General features: G+C 44.8%; 1 protein-coding gene and 1 pseudogene across 1 annotated transcript in view; both read left to right on the forward strand.

Moving 5' to 3' along the window:
• The window catches only part of GXYLT2 (glucoside xylosyltransferase 2), a 170,913-nt gene that overhangs the window by 51,113 nt on the left and 105,625 nt on the right, over positions 1-14,175 (forward strand). The gene's annotated exons all lie outside the window — the stretch shown is intronic.
• On the forward strand, positions 11,866-13,152 carry LOC102825025 (annotated as a pseudogene).

The following is a 14,175-nucleotide window of genomic DNA, read 5'->3' on the forward strand; positions in this document are numbered from 1 at the left end:
TCTCTTCTTATCAGCTGGATGCTTCACTCTCCACTCTAGTCCTCTGTGGCTATGTCACTGACTCTGGGCCCAAGAGTCCCCAGGTCTTGCCACAGTGCTGGCCAACCAGGTCTCCACCCGGGTTCACAGAAGTCTATTGGACGTTGTAGGGCTTAGCTCACCGCTTCATTGCTGTTTTTCCCTTACTTCTCCTTATCGGTGTCGAGCGTGGTCACCAATCACAGAGTGTATTCCCATTGAGTCTTAGTCTTGGAAGGGGGTTTGCACTCAGGGGACCCAACCACTTACCTTGATGTTAACGTATACTATCTTAAATATCTACCTTTATGCATCAATCTACATACAGATTTCCCTTGCTATCCAAAAGTAGAAAATTCCTAGGAAATTTTTCGTAAGCCAAAATCTGAGGCTAGATCATAACAAGAATTACTCTCTGCTCGGCTCTTTCATGGGATACCTGCCACTGAAACGAAGCCACCTGGCTGTGATGAAGCTCAAATTAGCCTATGTGGCGAGGTGACATGGAGAGACCCATGCAGAGAGGAGCTGAGGTCCCCAGTCAGTAGCCAGTTTCAACCAGACCCTTCAGATGATTCCAGCCCTTAGCCTTGGAGTCTTCCAGGTGAAGCCTCAGACATCATGAAGCAGAGACAAATTATCCTTATTTCTGATCCTTGGGATCTTTGAAGATATCAAGTAGTTGTTTTATACTACAGTATTACATTTCTGGTGAATTTGTTATGAACCATAGTAACTGGAGCTAAAACCTATGGACAAATGACTATAGATGGCTGTAAGACTGTGTCATGCTTGGTACTGCCCTGATGGCATTACCCTTTGACCGGTCATTTCTCCAAGTCTTTGTTAGACCAGTGAAGCATAACTGGACAAGAAAGTGATAATAGGCTGTTAGCAGCCAGGCAGGGTGTACGGGCTCACTCCTTTTTTTCTATTCAAGGGGTAGAGTGCCCTTTTTAATGAAAATTCTTGGCCCTTACCTTCTCTCAGCCCCAATTTTATCGTCTGTATCATGAACAAGTGATACATGGGGTAATTTGCTCTGCTTAAAGGTCATTGTGAAGCTAATCAGACAATATATTTATTCTTTCATTCCACAAGATTGTTTGGATGTCTCATAGATGTTGAGTATTTCGTTAGATCTAAAGTAATAGAGCAACAGAAACTGGTTCATGCCAACTCACAGTTGGAAGGAAAGGAGGAGATAACAGCCTTCTGAAGGCAAATCTCCATACTGAGGCATGGTGGGTATATTCACAGTTTCCTGTGATCATTCTGAGGCTCAAGATCACATACTTTTACCTCAGGGTAAAAACAAAATAAGACTTTCTGTCTTATTTTTTTGTCTAATGTCATCTGCTATCATGATTCTCCAGGAAGCTTTAATGTGGGTGAGTTCTTTTAAATTTAAATCAATATTTTTTCAAGTTACTTCAGTACATTATACACATTGTAGGTACCCTGTGTATTCAAATTGCATTTTATTTATTTTAATCATCTCCCAACATAGAAGTGGAAGGTACCAGCTGGCTGATATCCTACCTCCCCCTGGCAGTTTGGGATCTCGTGATTTAGACTGGGTTCATCTAGGCTCCTGCCTCAGACTCAGAAGCAGAAAACAGTGTGGCACAGGAATGAAGAGAGCCACCAATCGGGTCTGGTGATAGGTGGGGTCAGTGGAGGAGCAACATCCAATGTGCATGTGTGGGCTGGGGGTGAAGAGGAGGCAGGGAAGGTGTCTCAGGAGTTCTAGTGACTGGAGGCGGTGGGACAAGCTGGGTGGCTTCTGGGAACAGCACCTCATTAAGAGAGACCCAATAAGATGCCACCTGGGTCTGGGTCAAGCTGGGTCAGTGTGTACCCTGAGTCTGGCTCTGCAGCCCTTCCAAGAGTCTACTGAGCTATACAGTATCCACTCGTCAATTTTATTTTTACTTAGAAAGCCTGAATTGATTTTATTGCTTGCAACCTAGACTCCTGGTAGTTACACAAAATAACCAAGGAAAGGATGAGGGGTATAGTTTCCTTGAAATTGTATCATGTGTTTAGCAGAAAGAGACATTTCTTTTTATTCTTACTTTTCTTTCCTTGAAGACTGTCTTGTTATCGAGCTCTGCTATTACAGATCTACCACAAGTGGATAACTTTCTCAGAACTTTATTTTCTCACAGGTTCGGAGGCTTAGAAGTTTGAATTCAGGGCAGTAGCTCTGGACGAAGGCTTTCCTTCTATATTGACTCTCAGGGAAGGTCCTTGTTTCTTTTCCTCTTCTGTTTCTTGGTTCCTCGGAGACCTCGTGTGGCATGGCATCTATCTCCCTCCATCTGTGTTTGCTTGCTTTCTTGCTTGTTCAATCTGCTCTTTTATTATCTCAGATAGTTTAATTTTAAGACCCAGACCTGGTGTAGTCCTGTGGGATAATGCACTGGACCGCGAGGTTCGTTGGAACCACAAGGTTGGCAGTTCAAGTTCACCAGCCACTCCACAGAAACCTACTACAGGGTTGCTATGAGTTGGAACCTACTCCATGGCACTAAACAACAACACCAGTCTAGCCACGGCCACATTAACATAACCCAAATGGGATTAACACCTCAATTCTAACCCCTATGTTGCTGTTATTCCTCTGAGAGATGGGCTTTCTTTGTTATGATAATGAGACAGTATTAGTGTAGAGTGTGTTTTAAGCCAGTGTTTTTAGAGATATAAAAGAGATTCAACTGGCAAGAAAGAAACAGACATGGAGGAAGATAGAGTGCCACATGAAGGTCAACAAGGAGCCAAAAACAAGAAGCCGAAAGACAAGAACCTTTCCCCAGGGGCGACAAAGAGAGAAAGCTTTTCCCTCGAACTGGCTTCCTGAGTTTTTACTTCTAGCCTCCAACTGTGAGAAGGAACTCCAGTAGCTAAGTAGGTTAAGGTTGGCAGTTTGAATCTACCGGCTGTCAGGAGAGAGTGATAAAGCCAGTCTGCCCCTATAAACATTTCTAGCCTCAGAAATCCTCTAGCGCTGTTCTGTTTGTGCTGTAGGGTCTGAGTTGGAATCAACTTGATGGCAATAGGTTTGGTAACTGAGAAACTAAATTTCTGTTTGTTAAAACCACCCACTTGTTCTGTTTTTGTTATACCAGCTCTAGATGACTAAGACACCTGCCCACATACAAAATATATACACCCAACATATCAGCCCCAAAGTCTTAATTCAGCTCTAGGATGAAAATCGAAGCTTCTGAATAAGCAAAACCAAATTGCATCCTGGAGCAAAATTTTTCATCTGTGAACTTGTGAAATCTAAACTCCAGTTATCTGCCTCCAAGGCACAGTGGTGGGACAGGTACGGGGTAAACATTTCCGTTTCAAATTGGAGACATTTCAGAGAAAGAAGAGATAACGGGCACCGTGAAATCCAAAATCCAGCAGAACAAATCACATTAGCTCTCCAGGCTTGAGAATATGCTCTGTTCTCCGGTCTGGCTGCTGACCATACTCTCTGACTTCTGGATGTAGGTCACTCAGCCCTGAGTGTAGGCTCTACCTTCCAGGCCCCTTGGTATGGAAACCTTGCCCCCTTGACTTTGGGCTACCCCATTCTCTAGTCCATCTAAATGGCAACCCCACCCTTTTAGCCCTGATAGGCTTTGTTCTACTGCCCCTTGGGTATAACAACCCCATCTTCTCAGTCTGGGACAGCAACCCCCTTCTCTTGGCCTTTAAGCATGGCAGCCCCTTTCCCTCAGCTTTGCTCAGAAGCCTCATCCATTTGATACCCTGAATGGCAGCCCCACACGCATGGTTGGCAAAGATAGGACTCTTTGAAACCCAGGAGGTTTTGGCTCCACCCTTTAAAACCTAGGAGGCCTTGTCTCTACCCTTTGAAACCAAATTATCCCTGCTGCCAGTGTTCCTTCTAACAGCTCTCCTGATCTCCAAGCTGCCCCAGGAGTGTCCTTTTCTTTTCTTGGACCTACAAGAAACGTACATCCTTTGACCTGTTTCTGGCTGGTAGTGTACCAAGAGGTAGAGAGCTTCCCTTCCGTTCATTCTGCCTCTATCCCCGTCAGTCTAACCTGATGGGTTTTCTGCTTGTGGTAGTTGGTGAGATCTATCAGTCACAGCTTAATTTCTTTAACAAAAGATTGAGTTACCAAGTCCTTGGTGAAAGTTTTAGGGCTCGTGTTCTTATTTAATACAACAAAAATTCCCAAATCTTTTAAGTTCTATTTTTCATTTTGCATGGTTCATTTTTTTTTTAACTTCTTATTGTGAATTGAGTGACGGTAAACAGTCAAGTGCATCAACTTTACTTTCAACCATTCATACTCTTTGTTTCATCTAAATAATTACAATCCCCTCCCTGCAACAATAGTTATCCTGCTTCCTCGCTGTGGTTTCCCTTTTACATCTTATTTTTCACAAATCAACAAAGGAAAACATTTCATGTACACATACAAAACAAAAAATATATATTCATTTAAATGTCGGTCTTTTGCCCACAGGCACACAGCCTTTCTCAATCCATGGGCCTAGAGTCCTCAATTGTTCTGTCTCTCAACGCGATTGCCTCTGCCACTGTCTCTGCTGTCGCTGCTTTTCTAGGTAGGATCTCATGCTCTCTCTTCCTTCTTGATGGTCCTGGGGTCCTCCATTTCTGAAATGAAAGATTAACTAGTCTCCACTTTTAGGCTGTGGAACCAGAGATATCATTGCTGATATCCGATGGATCTTGGCTGAAAGCAGAGAGTATCAGAAAGATGTTTACCTGTGCTTTATTGACTACGCAAAGGCTTTCGATTGTGTGGATCATGACAAGCTATGGACAACATTGCAAAGTATGAGTATTCTGGAACACTTAATTGTGCTCATGAGGAATCTGTACCTGGACCAAGAGGCAGCTGTTTGAACATAACATGGGAACACCGAATGGTTTAAAATGAAGAAAGGTGTATGACAAGGTTGTATTCTTTCACCATACTTAAGTCAACCTGTATGCTGAGAAAATCGTCTGAGAAGCTGGGTTCTATGAAGAAAAACGTGGCATCAGGATTGGAGGAAGACTCATTTAACAACCTGCGATATGCAGATGATACAACCTTGCTTGCTGAAAGGGAAGAGAACTTAAAACATTTACTTCCGTATGAATTACATCTCAATGTAAAGAAAACAAAAGTCCTCACCACTGGACCAATAAACAACATTCTTATCAATGGAGAAAACATTGAAGTTGTCAAGAACTTCATTCTTCTTGGATCAACTATCAACACTCACAGAAGCAGCAGTCAAGAAATCAAATGACGTATTGCATTAGGCAAATCTGCTGCACAAGATCTTCTAAAAGTGTTGAAGAGCAAAGATATCAGCTTGAAGACTAAGGTGCACCTGACCCAAGCCATGGTATTTTCAATAACCGTATATGCTTGTGAAAGCTGGACAATGAATAAGGAAGACCGTAGAAGAATTGATGCTTTTGAGTTATGGTCTTGGAGGAGAATATTGAAAGTGCCGTGGGCTGCCAAAAGAACCAATGGATCCGTTTTGGAAGAAGTGCAGCCAGAGTGCTCCTTGGAGGCCAAGATGGCCAAACTTTGTCTCTCATACTTCAGACATATTGTGAGAAGGGACCAGTTGCTAGAGAAGGGTATCATGTTTGGTGGAGGGTCAGAGGGTGGAAGGTCAGAGAAAAAGAGGAAGACCCCCCAACGAGATGGATTGGCCAAGTGGCAGCATTGATGGACTCAAGCGTGGCAGTAGTAGTGAGGTTGGCCCACGATCAGGCAGTGTTTCGTTCTGTGCATAAGGTCGCTGTGAGTCAGTACTAACTTGATGGCACCTAACAACAACTTTAAGTTACACATCTTCATACAATCACAATGAATCCTGCTAACAGTTACTCACAATTGAATCATAAAATCCTGTCCACATCATCGACACAGTTCATTTTAAGTCCATCTCCTTCCTCCTGCATTCTACTATAAACAGCAAGGAGAAACTTCCACAGGGCCCCTTCTGGACACTATTGCTTAGAAAAATCCCCAACCAAATACCCAAGTTCAGCATTCATAAGTTCTATCTTCTACCATACATTTGAACGTCGTCATTCAGACAGTTCTTTGCCACTGCATATGTTCAGTTTTCCCATCACATGTTCATACCTTCCAATTAAAGTGTCACCATAAGCGCCTCCAATGTCCACATTTCTAGAAATATTCTGTTGATGGTGCCATGCATATTCTCTTAGCTGACAAAGCCTTCTTTATAGCTTTCCTTACTTCTTTCTGAACTCTCACCAGAATTGCCTTTGACATCCATAATTCTATCAATAGTTTCTTCAGAAAAACCTGGGGCCGTACTATAAAGCACATCAAAATTTCTCCGAATTCTACCCATTGCCCAATTGCAAAACCACTTCCTCAAAAGAGCAGCACCCTACTCCTCAATAGCAAAGTCTGTCGTCATTTTCTGTGCATTTTACAGAGAAATACTACAAGGGAACAACTTTAAGGAACAAATTTATTTTCTCATTGTTGTTAAGTGCCATAGTATCTGCTCCAACTCATAGCAACCCTGTATGAGGTTTCCAAGGAGCAGCTGGTGGGCTTGAACCAGAGAATTTGCAATTAGCAGTCCACTTCTTACCCTACAGCTCCACACCATGACTCGCTGTTTAGAAGACCAGAAGTCCAAATTCAGGGCCCCAGATCTACTGGAAGGTTTTCTCTGTTGAATAAGAGGGAAGGTCCTTGTCTCTTTTCAGCTTCAGTTTCTTGGAGCTCTCATGTGCTGTGCCACCTACCTTTCCCCAACTGCGTTCATGCTACTTACTTTATCTGCTCTTTTAGATCTCTAAAGACATTGACTAGACAAATCCTACACTAATACTGGAGACCTGGTGTGGCGCTGCGGGTTAGTGCGCTGGACTGCAAAGCCATTTGAACTGCAAGGTCGGCAATTCAAGCTCACCAGCTGCTCCTCAGAAACCCTATACAGGGGCGCTATGGGCCAGAACCGACTTGGCGGCACTTAACAACAACAACAACAACAAAACTAATGTTGGAGTCCTGGTGTGGCACTGCGGGTTAGTGCACTTGACTGCAAAGTTGGTTTGAACTGAAGGGTCGGTGTTCAAGCTCACCAGCTACTCCTCGAAAACACTATACATAGTCACTATGACTCAGAACTGAATCGATGGCACTTAACAACAGCAACAATACTAATACTACATCATTAACATGTTGTTAAGTATTGTCAACTCAGTGTCGACTCATAGCAACCCTATGTACAGCTGAACAAAACCCCACTCGGTCCTGCGTCATTCTCCTAACTGCTGCTAGACTGAGCCCATTGTTGCTGCAGTCCATCTCATTGGGGTCTCCCTCTTTGGCTCATTCCCTCCTCTTTAACAAGCATGATGTCATTTTCCAGAGACTGACCTCTGCTGATAATATGTCCAAAGTATGAGAGACGAACTCTGGCCATCCTGGGTTCTAAGAAACATTCTGGTTATACTTCTTCCAACACAGATTTGTTTGTTTTTCTTATAGTCCATGACACTTTTAATATTTTTCTACAACACCAAAACTCAAATGCATCAATCTTCTACAGTCTTCTTTATTCATTGTCCAACTTTTATGTGTATAGGAGACTATTGAAAATACCATGGCTTGAGTCAGGGGTACTTTAATTCTCAAATTGACATCTTTGCTGTTGAACACTTTAAAGAGGTCTTGTGCAGCAGATTTGCCCAATGCAATACATCATTCGATTTTTTGACTGCTGCTTCCATGAGTGTTGAAGGTGGATCCAAGCAAAATGAAGTATTTGGCAACTTCAGTGTTTTCACCATTTATCATGATGTTATTATTGGTCCAGTTGTGATAGTTTTTGTATTCTTTACATTGAGGAGCAACCCATACCGAAGACTACGATCTTTGATCTTCATCAGTATTTTAAGCCCTCTTCACTTTCAGCAAACAAAGTTACATCATCAACATTAATTGTTAATGAGCCTTATTCCAATTCTAATGCCATGTGTTGTTGTTGTTATGTGCCGTGCCGTGGAGTTGGTTCCGACTCATAGCAACCCTGTACAGGGTTTCTGAGGCTGTAAATATTTACGGGAGTAGAAAGCTTCATCTTTCTCCTGCAGAACAGCTGGTAGTTTCGAACTGCTGACCTTGAGGTTTGCAGCCCGATTTGTAACTACTACTCTACCAGAGCTCCTTTATGCCATTTAGGTCTTCATTTATTCCAGTTTCTCAAATTATCTGCTAAGCATACAGATTGAATAAGTATGATGAAAGAATACAACCCTGGTGCACAACCTTTCCTGATTTTAAACCATTCAGTGTTCCCTTGTTCTCTTCAAAGGACTACTTCTTGGTCTATATACAGGTTCCTCATGAGCACAATTAAGTGCTCTGAATACTCAATCTCTGCAATGTTGTCCATAGCTTGCCACAATCCATATGTTCAAAAGCCTTTGCATAGTCAATAAATTACAGGTAAACATCTTTTTGTCTTACCTTCAGCCAAGATCCAACGGACAAGTGCAATGATACCGCTCGTTCCGCATCCTCCTCTGAATCCTGTTTGAACCTCTGGCAGTGCTCTGTCAATGTACTGTTGCAGCTTTTTTGAATTATCTTTACCAAAATTTTACTTGTGTGTGCTATTAGTGATATTGTCTGATGATTTTTGCATTCTGTTGGGTCACCTCTCTTTGTAATGGATACAAATATGGGTCTCTTCCAATCAGTTGGGTGGTAGCTAGCTGTCTTCCAAATTTCTTGGCATATATCATTAAATACCTCGAGTGCTTCTTTAGATTGTTGAAAGATTTCAATTTGTATTCCATCAATTCCTGGAGCCTTGTTCTTTGCCAGTGCCTTGAGTGCACAGTGGGCTTCTTCCTTTGGTACCATTGGCTGTTGATCATATGCTACCTCATCAGATGGTTGAGCATATACTGTTTCTTTTTGCTTTCAGTGACTGTGTATTCCTTTCATCATCTTTATTTTGCCCATAGAATCCTTCAGTATTTCAAGTCGAGGCTTGAATTTTTCCTCTGTTTTTTTTCAGCTGGAGAAATGCTAAGTGTATCCTTCCTTTTTGGTTTTCTAACTCCAGATCTTTGCACATTTCAATATAATATTTGACTTTGTCTTTTCGAGCTGCCTTTTGAAATTTTCTGTTCAGCTTTTTTACTTTCTCATTTCTTCCATTTGCTTTAGCTTCTCTACACTGGAGAGCAACTTTAAAAGTCTCTTCTGACATCCATTTTGGTCTTTTCTTTCTTCCTTGTCTTTTTAATAACCTTTTGCTTTCTTCCTGTATGATATATATATATATATATTTTTCCAGTCCAAACTCATTTCCCTTTTATTAAGGCCCAAGTTACCATTACATGGTTTGATACTCAGTGAAGGAAAATTTGTTCAAATAAGGTAGTATATTATCAGTATTTCCAGGTGACTGTTTATAATCAATTAGCAATACCAATGAATCCTTGGGAAGCCCATGTGTTGGAGTTTACACTTTGTCAAAGCCCACTTCCTCTAGAGTGGTGGTGGTGGTGGTTATGTGCCGTGGAGTCGGTTCCAACTAGTAGCGACCCTGTACAGGGTTTCTGAGGCTATAAATCTTTATGGGAGCAGAACGCCTCGTCTTTCTCCCACGGAGCAGCTGGTAGTTTCGAACAGCTGACCTTGCTGTTTGCAGCTCGATTCGTAACCACTACACTGCCAGAGCTCCTTTCCTCTAGAGTGGAGATCCCCAATTCCTGGATAACATAGGGGTAGATTTTCTAAACAGTACTACTGAAATCATTTAACCATCTGCATGCTGGTAAAGCAGCATGGGTGATTTTGATTCTGGAACATAGCCAACAAGCGTGTTCATCCCTTTACACAATTCCCAGGCATTGATACTTGGCTTGTTGAAGTATGTCACCCAGCGAGCATCAAACTCCTCATCTGTCTCATAAGAACCATGGGAGTAGCAGTGAACTGGTGGCACAGTGGCGACTGGGCCAGGAGCTGGGGCGGCATGCAGAAGGCCTTGAGGGTTGGCTTTAGTGGCTGCAGCAGCACAAAATTGGAGAGTGGTGTCCAGCATGATGGTGATGGTGGCACACAGGATAAGGCTGAAGCTAACCCTGTATGATATTCTTGATGTCATCCTAACTTGTGTGGTTTTTGGTTATTAGTGTCTAATGCATTAAATCCCACCACTCGTCTGTCAGTTTGTCATACTATGGTGGTTTGTGAGTTGCTGTGATTCTGAAAGCTATCCCACCGGCATTTTAAATACCAGCAGGGTCACCCATGGTGAACCATTTCAGATGAGCTTCCAGACGAAGACAGACTAGGAAGAAAGAGTGACAAAGTACTTCCAAATATTTAGTCACTGAAAACCCTATGAACGGCACAGAAACACTGTGAGATATAGTGCTGGAAAGTGAGCCCCTCAGGTTGGAAGGCACTCAAAATGCGACTGGGGAAGAGCTGCCTCCTCAAAGGACTGTGTCGATGCGAAGGGAGTAAAGCCTGTGGGGGGAGATCCCGCGGGACCTTCATTTGCTGATGGGGCACAACTCAAAAACAAGAGAAAAACCTGTAAACATTCATTGAAAATCGAAACATGGAATGTACGAAGTATGAATCTGGGAAAATTGGAAGTTGTCAAAAATGAAATGGAACGCATAAACATCAATATCTTAGGCATTAGTGAGCTGAAATGGACTGGTATTGGCCATTTTGAATCTTAACAACCATATGGTTTACTATGCCAGGAATGACAAATTGAAGAGGAATGGTGCATTCATCGTCAAAAAGAATATATCCAGATCAGTCATGAGGTACAACACTGTCTGTGATAGAATAATATCCATGCACCTACAGGGAAGTCCAGTTAATACCAGTATTATTCAAATTTATGCACCAACCACTAAAGCCAGTGAGGATGAAATAGAAGGATTCTACCAACTTGTTCAATCTGAAATTGATCAAACATGCAGTCAAGATGTATTGATCGTTACTGGTAATTGGAATGCAAAGGTAGGGAGCAAAGAGGAAGGATCAGTAGTTGGAAAATATGGCCTTGGTGATAGGAATGATGCTGGAGAACGCATGATAGAACTCTGCAAAATCAATGATTTGTTTATTTCAAATACCTTCTTTAGATAGCATAACAGACTACTATACACATGGACTTCACCAGATGGAATTCACAGAAATCAAATTGACTGCATCTGTGGAAAGAGACAATGGAAAAGCTCCATATCATCAGTCAAAACAAGGTTAGGGAGTGCCCAGCTGAGTAGAGCCTGCGCTTGGGGTTTGTTAAAGCTGACTCCCTTCTCCACTCACCATTTGGGCGCGGAACTCCGCGAGCCCCTGGGACAGGGGCTGGGCAGGGACAGGGGTACCTGCGTAGCTGGACCGCGAGCCAGCGCCCAGCCTGCGCTGGCCCCACCCAGCCCCGGCCCGGTCCTGCCCTGCACGACCCTATCCGTTCCCGGTTTCCTCCTGCTCTGACCCATTGTCTAGTCATGGTACACCTCTGCCAAACCTCCAAAGCTGAAGTCTCTTCTACAGCCTGGGGTTTCGGCCACGATAGTGATGTTTGGCCTCTACTTCAAGCAGCTGGTCTTCCGAACCAGAACTCCTGATCCGACACCTGGGCATCTTTCCCTTTACTGAGAGTCTGCTCCCTCTAGATTCTTGATTCCATCTGGGTTTCAGACTGCTCATTCCTCTTTCAAATTAATCCTTACCTGTGAAAACATTGACATATTGACGCTGGACTCTCCTCCACCCCCCAGACTTCCTTCTGGACATTTACAGCCCATTCATGGAGGCTGTGTACCTGGTGGTGAATGGAGTGGGCCTGGTGCTGGATGTGCTGACGCTGGTGTTGGACCTCAACTTCCTGCTGGTGTCCTCTCTTCTGGCTTCCCTGGCCTGGCTCCTGGCCTTCATCTGTAACCTGCTGCACACGTACTTACTAGTCTTCTGCACTTGGGCTGTGGAGTCCTCTTTTCACTGCTGGCCTTGATTGAAGTCTTGGCGCGGTTCACCTTGGGAGGCCTGCAGGCCTTGTGCACCCTACTCTACCTCTGCTGCTCTGGCCTGGAGAGCCTGAAGCTCCTGAGGCATCTGGCTTCTCATGGGGCCCTGCGGAGCCGGGAGATACTGCATCGGGGCGTCCTCAATGTGGTCTCTAGTGGCCATGCTCTGCTGCGCCAGGCTTGTGACATCTGTACCATTGCTATGAGCTTGGTGGCCTATGTGATCAACAGCCTAGTCAACATCTGTCTCATTGGCACCCAGAACCTCTTCTCCCTGGTGCTGGTCCTGTGGGAATGCAGTCATGGGGCCTTTGTGGAAGATTACAGATGTGATGGCTGCCTTCTTGGCCCACACTACCAGCAGTGCTGTGGTCATCCTGCTTTGGACCCCCTGTCAGCTAGCACTGGAACTGCTAGCCTCAACTGCCTGCCTTCTGGCCAGCTTTGTGTTTGTCAATCTCACTGGTCTGGTGCTACTGGCTTGTGTGCTGGCAATCATGGTGATTGTGTTGCCTCCAGACCTCCCCCTGAGGCTGGCCACCCAGGTCCTCAGTCAGTTCCATGCCTGGCCATCCTACCACCAGCTCCAAGAGGATCTTGTGTGGCTGTCTCACTTAGTGATGGGCTTGGAGACCTGGTGCCAAGTCTGGAGCTGTAGCTTGCAGCTGATAAGCTGGCCAAATCGAGCAGGGGCCCCTGGGGCCCCCCAGGGTGGCCTTAGGAGGGTGGCCTCAGACAGGACCTGGGGACAGGAGACTCCTCCTGAAGCAGCACCCACATCAGAGACAGAAGAAAAGGAGGTCAGAGTGACAGCTGCCCGGGGTTGAGAGAGACTCACTGAGGAGGAGCCTGTAGCTGGGCAAGACCCATGGAAGTTGTTGAAGGAGCAGGAGGAGCGGAAGAAGTGTGTCATCTGCTAGGATCAGAGCAAGATGGTGCTGCACTTGCCCTGCCCACACTTATGCCTATGCTGGGCCTGTACTGAAATCCTGATGTGTCACCCCATCCACCACCGCAACTGCCCCCTCTGCCGCCGAGGCATCCTGCAGACCCTCAATGTCTACCTCTAAAGGCGCCCTGCTTCCCACTCCTCTTCACTTCGTGGACAGCATTAACACCTGATTTCCAGGCCGTGGCCTGAGCCTCCTCCCTGGCCCCCCGGCTCTCAGATCAAGCCACCAAGCCATACCACCAGGACAGCAAGATGGGATACTCTGTTACACTATGGCCGGGGGAGGAAGGGGCAGGCTAACATGGTTTCTTCTTACCCACTGGTCCCTGTGCTGCTGAGCGGGGTGAGTATATGCCACTATGCAAGGAACTTGAGACCACCGTGTGGGCTTTACTCCAGCCTAGCCAGGGTCCACTCAGATGCCAGACTCTGGGCTACTCCTCTGGGTCTGGTTTTTCTGTTGGGGATTTGCAGACCCTCTTCCTGTCTCATTTTCTGCCACCATAACACATAACAGCATTGTGGTCATTTAGATGTTTTGGTAACTCAAGGTTATTGGAATGGTCTTGTTTTGTTTTCAGCCAGAACCCCTAAGTCTGGCAAGCTTCGGGTGTAGTATCTCTCAGGTGCCCTTAGAACCACCACTTAGGTCTGTCATGATCTTATAGGGCCCCCTTTCCCAACCTGGTCCAAAAGCTGGGATCAGGAGTTCATCCCTGGAGTTTGGGCAGGGTGTGGAGGGAGCTTTATTGACACCTGGCTTTGGGACCAAGTACCTCTGGCACCCCGGCTCCACAGGGAGCCCAAGAGAGATAACCACACTTCTACTTGTAACTTTTTAACTCCTCACATCACTCACAAACACAACATTACCCTTATTTGTCTCTCCTTGGCTTTGGAGAGGGCAGACTGCACATTTCACAAGGGTCCAAACAGAAGGGACCAGGGCCTAAGGGACCTGCAACTCCTGGAGGCACTCAGCTGGCCTGCTTCCAGTGAATAAAGCTCTGTTGACAGCTCAAACAAAACAAAACAAAACAAGGTTAGGGCAAATTGTGGAACAGACCATCAATTACTCATATGCAAATTCAAACTGAAGCTGAAGAAAATGAAAACAAGTCCACGAGAGCCAAAATATGAC

The sequence above is a fragment of the Chrysochloris asiatica genome, unplaced genomic scaffold (genome assembly GCF_000296735.1).
Source record: "Chrysochloris asiatica unplaced genomic scaffold, ChrAsi1.0 scaffold00151, whole genome shotgun sequence".
In the NCBI taxonomy this organism is placed as follows: domain Eukaryota; kingdom Metazoa; phylum Chordata; class Mammalia; order Afrosoricida; family Chrysochloridae; genus Chrysochloris; species Chrysochloris asiatica.